Consider the following 8745-nt stretch of genomic DNA (forward strand, 5'->3'; position numbering starts at 1 on the left):
GTTTGGGTACTAGTGGGTGTAAAGGGTTGTGTCCTGCGGCCAACAGGGCATAGCTCGGTTACACTTTTTCCTTGTCTGTGTCAATTAAGGACCGGTCATTGCAATGGACGCTAGGCAAGTCACAGATCTATTGTCCCGAGCACATACTTGGGTATGGGTGCAGGGAAGACTTGTTGCTCTCTTGTCATGGATCTGGCTCTTTCCGGACTGACTAATTGGAGGCGGGGATGGTGGAGGTCCTTGCACCGCACTGAGTCCGGGACTCAGGAGTGGGGGCTTGGAGTCCAAGTTTGGACGGGGACCTGGACACCCAGGACAGGAGGGTGATGGGTTAGTCCTGCTTGTGCCTAGGGTGCAAGCAGGGCGTGTGTTTTCGGGGCACCCAGCTGGGCACATTGATTCACGAATCGCCGCCGAGTCGGTATGACTTGTCTTAACTCGGCATCATAGTAAGAACTAAAAGATGAAAGATGATGAAAAGGAACTGATTGCTCAACTCTCGCTTGGAAGTAGAACAAGTGCTTATATAGACTAGATGGATAATAACTTAATGTGACTAATAATAATAACATAAGTAAGGACTCACTATTAGTATTGCTTTCTGCCCAAAAGAAACCAGCAAACCATAAGACTCATCATATTCCTTGGAGTCGGGAATTTATTCCCACTAGTCGGATAAGTCTTGCGAGTACATTGTGTACTAAGGGTTTATTTACCCCTGTTGTAGGTGATGCTTGAGAAGTACTGTTGTGTAGAGGATTCTTCTGGTGGGCTCAGACAGATCCTCATTCTTATCGCTAGATGTTTATTTTAAATTCCGTTGTTTATTATTCCGCACTCTGACATTTGGTAATGTAATAATGTACTTTTTAAGAACTCTTGATGTATGAAATGAACCTGTATTGTAACTCGTTCTCATTATTGGATCCTTGGGAAAAATGTGGATTTTTCAGGTGCTCCCTTGGGGTGTGCCCGATGGATACCGCCTGTTGTAGCTTGCTTTTAGGGTTCTTAGTGTCTAGTGGAAGACGAGCACCCCGTAAGCGTGTTATTTTGGGCAGTTCTGCCACAACCTCTATGCATGATCCGACGATCTGACTCAACATGAGGTCCTGCAACAATGACAACAACCTACAAGATGACCAAGAACTACTCGCTCCAACCACCTGCCTTGTCGCAATGATGATCACCACGAAGAACAGTGCCATGACAACTGTGATCGCCTCCATGACGACAGCACGAGCGCCTGGCAATTTCGTCAACGCCCACCAGATAATGCCATACGCCACTGACCAGACATTCCGTCTAAAGCTAAGTCATGCTTTAATATTTTTCTAAATATTCTCCAATCTCTGTATATCGCCATAATGTTTCTCCGAGCTATTTTCTCCATGTTTGCTCTCCAAACGATTTTTCGAACCCCCGAACAGTCATGTTGATGCTCGAACGCCTCCAGAGATGGCCCTATCTCTAGCTCCTCCCTACACGTGCTACGGGCTCCACACTCTATGTTATGGGTGGTCGGTAGCGGCTCCTTAGCAACGCCTGTTTCTCCTACACGTGCACGGGCTCCGCGCTCGACGTTATGGTTGACAGGCTAGCTAGGGCTAGAGACTTAGCTACACACTAACTGTTCGGGCGGTTTATGTTAAATACATCTTCACACCAACTGATCGCCGAGCTACTTACGCTATTTCATCGCCATTGCTAATTTTTCTCCAGAGTTCATATATTTTTACATCATGTACTACCCATTCTACATATTTATATTACGAGATCATCGTCTAGGTGGTCGGACCACCTGGCCTTCGGACTTCTCCACCGATCAACTGGTCGAACCACTAGGTTCATGGACTCCGTCACCGACCAGTTGATTAGACTGTTCGCTGATCGCTTCTACTCAATGCTCACTTCGCCGCCGACCAGTTGACAAAACTGTTCGTCACTCGTGCTTCATCACCAGCTACGTCGGTTACTCCTCGGCGCTCGGATTCTTTGTGCTCGGGGACTAAGTGGGCACACTTCACCCCACCGAGGTGCTTGGACATCGCCAACTTCGCCGAGGACTCGGTGCTCGAACATCGTCAGCTATGCCGGGGACACCTCAATGCTCGAACATCGCCAGCTATGCTGGGGGCTCCTTAGTGCTCGAATATCGCTAGCTACACCGGGGACTCTTCGGTGCTCGAACATCGCCAGCTACGCCAGGGACTCCTCGGTGCTCGGACATCACCTGCTACGCCGAGGACTCCTCGGTGCTCGGATGTTGCCCACTACGCCAGGAACTCCTCAGTGCTCGGACATTACCAGCTACGCTGGGGACTCCTTTGGTGCTTGGACATCGCCAGCTACACCAGGAACTCCTCGGTGCTCCGACATTGCCAGCTACGCCGGGGGCTCCTCGGTGCTCGAATGTCGCTACCTACGCCAGAGACTCCCTTGATGGTCGGATCTTGCTATGTCTCATCGGTGTGCTATCAAGCTGCTCCATGCTGTTCGGATCAGGATGCTGATCTTGGGCAGCACGTTTGGGGTCTTGATACGCGCATATCAGACGACGTCGGCAAGTTTTCAGACTTCTTTTTCTTTGATCCTGCTATGAGATCCATTCTTCATCTTCCAATAGACTCGGGGACTAAGTGGGCACACTTCACCTTGTGGTGAATGTGCGCTTTTCAATTCAGGGCTTCGCTCATGGACTGGTTGCCTGCTCGGCCGGTTTTCTGCCTTTCTTCTACTTTCTGACCCTGGCACCACATGACCACGTCACCTACTGTTAGGCTTGGGGACTAGCTGTGGGGGTATGGCCCCCGGTATCCACAAGATAAGACATGGGTCGCACCATCAGAGGTGGCCCAACCCATAAGATCAAGGTGTGCACGGCGCTGCTCGGCGTGCATTGCAAGATATTGTATGGTAACCCTACCCCTCTAGAGTATATAAGGAGAGGCAGGGGTCCCCTAGTCGACATCTCGATATATCTCATATCCAATATAATACACACATGACGTAGGGTATTACGTCGATCGGACAGCCCGAACCTATCTAAATCGCTGTCTCTGCGCCTTGTGTCACCATCCGGTTCCTGATTACGCGCACCTCCACCGACATAATGTTTCTCCAAGCTATTTTCTCCATGTTTGCTCTCCAAATGATTTTTCGAACCCCTGAATAGTCATGTTGATGCTCGAACGCCTCCAGAGATGGCCCTGTCTTCGGCTCCTCCCTACACGTGCTACGGGCTCCGTGCTCTGCGTTATGGGTGGTCGGCAGCGGCTCCTTAGCGACGCCTGTTTCTCCTACACGTGCACGAGCTCTGCGCTCGACGTTATGGTTGATGGGCTAGCTAGGCCTGGAGACTCAGCTACACAATAACTGTTCGGACGGTTTATGTTAAATACATCTTCACACCAACTGATCATCGAGCTACTTATGCTATTTCATTGCCATTGCTGATTTTTCTCCGGAGTTCATATATTTTTACATCATGTACTACCCGTTCTACATATTTATATTACGGGATCATCGTCTAGGTGGTCGGACCACCTGGCCTTCGGACTTCTCCACTGATCAACTGGTCGAACCGCTAGGTTCATGGACTCCGTCGCCGACCAGTTGATTAGACTATTCACCAGTCGCTTCTACTCAATGCTCACTTCACCGCCGACCAGTTGACCAAATTGTTCATCGCTCGTGCTTCATTGCCAGCTACGCCGGTTACTCCTCGGTGCTCGGATTCTTTATGCTCAGGGACTAAGTGGGCACACTTCACCCACCGAGGTGCTCGGACATCGCCAACTATGCCGGGGACTCGGTGCTCGAACATCGTCAGCTACACCGCGGACTCCTCGGTGCTCAGACATCGCCAGCTACGCCGGGGGCTCCTCAGTGCTCAAATATCGCCAGTTACGCCGAGGACTCCTCGGTGCTCAAACATCGCCAACTATGCCAAGGACTCCTCGGTGCTCAGACATCGCCCGCTACGCCGGGGACTCCTCGGTGCTCGGACGTCGCCCACTACACCGGGAACTCCTTGGTGCTCGGACATCGCCAGCTACGTTGGGGACTCCTTCGATGCTCGGGCATCGCCAGCTACGCCGGGGACTCCTCGGTGCTCGAACATCACTAGCTACACTAGGAACTCCTCGGTGCTCGAACATCGCCAGCGATGCCGAGGGCTCCTCGGTGCTCGGACGTCGCCAGCTACGTCGGGGACTCCCTTGATGGTCGGATCTTGCTACATCTCATCGGTGTGCTATCAAGCTGCTCCATGCTATTCGGATCAGGGTGCTGATCTTGGGCAGCACGTTTGGGGTCTTAATACACGCATGTCAGACAACGTTGGCAAGTTTTCAGACTTCTTTTTCTTTGACCTTGCTACAAGATCCATTCTTCATCTTCTAGCAGGCTCAGGGACTAAGTGGGCACACTTCACCTTGCGGTGAATGTGCGCTTTTCAATTCAGGGCTTTTCTCGTGGACTGGTTGCCTGCTTGGCCGGTCTTCTGCCTTTCTTCTACTTTCTGACCCTGGCACCACGTGATCACGTCACCTACTGTCAGGCTCGGGGACTAGTTGTGGGGGTATGGCTCCCTGTATCCACAAGATAAGACATGGGCCGCACCATCAGAGGTGGCCTGGCCCATAAGATCAAGGTGTGCACAACGCTGCTCGGCGTGCATTGCAAGATATTGTATAGTACCAAATAGGATACTTTCCTTATAACCCTACCCCTCTAGAGTATATAAGGTGAGGCAGGGGTCCCCAAGTCGACATCTCGATATATCTCATATCCAATATAATACACCAAAGACACAAGACTAGGGTATTACATCGATCGGACGGCCCGAACCTGTCTAAATCGCTGTCTCTGCGCCTTGTGTCACCATCCAGTTCCTGATTACGTGCACCTCCACCGACAAATCTACGATCGTGGGATACCCCTCAGTGGACTACCAAGCATCTTTTATCAACAGGTAGTCTCATGTGCCATCTTGAGCATGATGAAGACGGTTTAGGTTTAGGAGCAACCGTTTGGTCATGTTGAGCGCTTTAAAATTCGTGCGTGTTACCGGTTTCGGGCTGGTTGGTCGCGCGGCCGCAATCACCGCGCTCGAGAGCTTGGCGTCGCCGCATTGGTCGCGCATGCGCGTGGCCAGCCATGGCCGCTTCTGGCTTGGCCATGGCTCAGCTGCCATTGGCCTACCACGCGGAGCCGCTGTTGCTACCACCTTCTCCGTCCCACGCTGCGCTGCCATCGTGTCCGCACCAGTCCGAAGCATCTCTGTGCTATTGTTGGCCCTGTGCGTGTCGTCTCTGCCGCACACACGTGGGTGAGCCGCCGTCGCCATGCCATTTATGGCATGGTGGCGCGCGGGCCACACCGGTCGAACGCGCACATATGTTATCCATAGCGCTGGTGCGTGGGTGAGCCGAGCCCACCTGCGGCGCCATCTCTCTCTTTCCCTCTTTCTCCCTCTGTTTTTCGCCGTTGTCGCGTCGTGTCACGGTGAAGCCAGAGAGCGAGCGCCTCTCATCAATTCATCATGCTCGTGTCTCCGCCTTCATGCCCCCTCTCCAGCCAACCCCACCCCGTCTTGGCTCGCGTCACACCGAGCTCCAATTTTGGAGCTTTGCCCACTGCCGTGCCGTTAAGGCTCATCACCGCCAACGTCGTGGCCAGCCTCCACCACTTCATCCCGCGTCAATTCTTCTGCACCACTAGCTAGCCTTGGCTCCCTCTTTGTCATGCGCATGCTAGTCGCAGCTCTAGTGTCGCCTCCTCGCCGCTAACACGGTCCGCCGTTCACCTCGCAGCACGCGCGGGCTTCCTCGCCGCGGGCCACCTCCGCTCATGGGCCGTGCCTCGCCTGTGGCCCGCCATGTGCTCGCGCACGCGTGTTGTGCCGCGTGGGCCGCTTTGGGCCAAAATCAGTTTCCCTTTTTCATGGAGAATAGAAATAGCTTTTCATTTGTATTTCTGAGCTGAACTTTGGTAAATCATATAAAATCACGTAGGTATCCAAAAATTGTAAAACCAATTTGGTTAAGTTCCTAAAATTATGCTCTATCTATTAGTGTATTTAGTTCATATATATACTTGTCGATGCCAGGAGTTATTAAATCATTTGAGAGTGCTTAATATTATTTGGTTAAATATTGGAGGAATTTTTGTTGTAAAATGATGATAGCTTTAGCTTTGAAAATTTTACAGTAGCTTCATGGTATTATTATGTGCTCACTATAATTTTTGTAGCTTTAGAATAGACTTAACATAAGGGTAGTTAAATGCTCCTTGTTTCAAATATACATTAAATCATTAGTGGAATTAAAGATATATCCTTCATTTGTAAAGTTAGGTGTTTGTTAGTTGAACTCAACACTTTACTTGATGAAAATGATAGTTAGCTTAGAATCTTAGTCATTAGAGCCAGCTTAGTAGTTTACCATGTGTATTCTTAATTTAGGAGCTGCTGTTGCTAAAATACTAAGTGTTGCATCATCATCACATACTTGTAGAGAACGAGTTAGTGGAGATCATGACCATCAGAGACCATGAGTTCGAGGAGGTGATCGAGGAGTACGAGGAGGAGATCCTCGTGTAGGAGAAGGTCCCGGAGCCATCACTGACTAACTGAGCTGACACTGCACCTGCCCAAGGTAAGCCTCGGTGCATAACCCTTATTTTGAATGATCACTGGATATATATGTGATGTGCATTTATGTTATAGGATTTATATTAAAACTACATGCATAGATAACCTACCTATGAGTCCTACTAGCATAGATCGAGTAGCTGCTATGCTTAGGCTATCGATAGCGTGAGTAACCTACCGTTACTCGCAATAGGTGATTATTATTATCACTCTCATGATAAAATGGTGAAAGGAAATAGAGACCGGGCAGGGATATGGTACATGTATTGGTGGATGTAAGAGGTTGTGTCCCGTGGCCAATGGGATATAACTTGGTTACACTGTTTTTCCTGTCCGTGTCGATTAAGGACTGGCTATTGCATTGGATTCTAGTCAGGTCACAGAATTATTATCCTGAGCACATACTTATTTATGGGAGCAAAGAAGGCTCGTTGCTATCTTGTCGTGGGTTCCGGCTCTTTTCGGACCGACTGATTGGAGGCGGGGATGGTGGAGGTCTAAGCACCACACTAAGTTCAGGACTCAGATGTGGGGGCTTGGAGTCCAAGTTTGGACAGCGACCTAGACCCCTTGACCGGAGAGTGGTGGGTTGGTCCTGCTTATGCCTGAGGTACAAGCGGGGCTTGTGTTTCGAGGTACCCAGCTGGGCTACATTGTTTCACGAATCGCCGTGTAATACGGTATGACTTGTCTACGATCTAGCACCGTAGTAAGAACTGAAAGATGAAAGGTGGTAAAATGGATCTGATTGCTCAACTCTTGCTTGAAAATAGAACAAGTGCTTACATAGAATGGTTAGCTAATGAACTAATCATGACGGCTAATAAAACACATACATAAGGATTCATTATTAGTAATGCTTTTTGCAAAAAAGAAACCCAGCAAACCATAAAGCTTATCATATCCTTTGGAGTCGAGAAATTATTCTCACTAGTCAGGTAAGTCTTGCAAGTACATTGTGTACTCAGGTTTATTTACCCCTGTTGCAGGTGCAGCTTGAGGACTGACTATTGTGTGGAGGATTCTTCTGGTGGGCACAGACGGATCCTTGTATCTTATCGCTATATGATTATTTCAATTCCGCTGTTTAAATTCCGCACTCTGAACTTGGTATTATAATAATGTATTTTGAAGAACTATTATTGTATGAAATGAACCAAGTGATGTAAACTCGTTCTCATTATTGGATCCCAGGTGAAAAACGTGGATTGTTCGAGTTCTCCCTCGGGGTGTGCTCGATAGAACCATCCGATGTAGCTTACTTTTGGGGTGCTTAGTGTCTGGTGGGAGACGAGCGCCTCCGGAAGCATGCTAGTTCGGGCGGTTCTGCCACATTATCATACCAATCAAACTATGCTTTTTCAAATGCGCATCAACGGGAAGAGTGCAAATGCAATACATGCACTTCAAACACCTTAAAATTCATAATTAAAGAGCAATACCACAAGTTATAAAATAGCATATTTCAAAACAAAGAAATAACTTCAACTATTTCAAGATATCTAGCTAGTGTGAGGAAATGAGATTTAGTGAAGACATTTCTAACAACATACTTAAAACATATGGACCATAGCGCCACGTCTACTTGCCTTGATCGATGATCAAGCTAAATAGAGTTAGGCACGCTCTGAAGGCAACCCACCCGATCACAAGCACAGTTTAGTATGAACACCATCATAGAGTAACACCCTAACACACCCAAACTCGACAATTAAGCCATTTCCAATGCAGTACTGTTCATGACATCAACATTGTCTCTCTTTTTTAGACTTCCAACCACTCATCCAAAAAAATCTTAAAGTTTACCAAATGATACAAAACAATATTATCTTAATATTGGTATAATATAATTTTGAATAAGATCTCTCCAATATGGCGTAAACAACCACTAAACTTAGCTAGATTTTTCTAACAAACATAACAGGGTTGCATACTTTTAAAATCCATAATTGGAGATATACTGATTCATTCCGAAAAATTATGAGAAATAACATAACTTTTGTTAAGTTAGAAAGCTGAAATTATTCCATGAAGATTGCCAGAAACGGATTCGTATTTGAAACTTTCTCTCTCGTCCCAAAAAACAGTCA

The sequence above is a fragment of the Miscanthus floridulus genome, chromosome 19 (assembly GCF_019320115.1).
Source record: "Miscanthus floridulus cultivar M001 chromosome 19, ASM1932011v1, whole genome shotgun sequence".
NCBI classification, from domain to species: Eukaryota; Viridiplantae; Streptophyta; class Magnoliopsida; order Poales; family Poaceae; genus Miscanthus; species Miscanthus floridulus.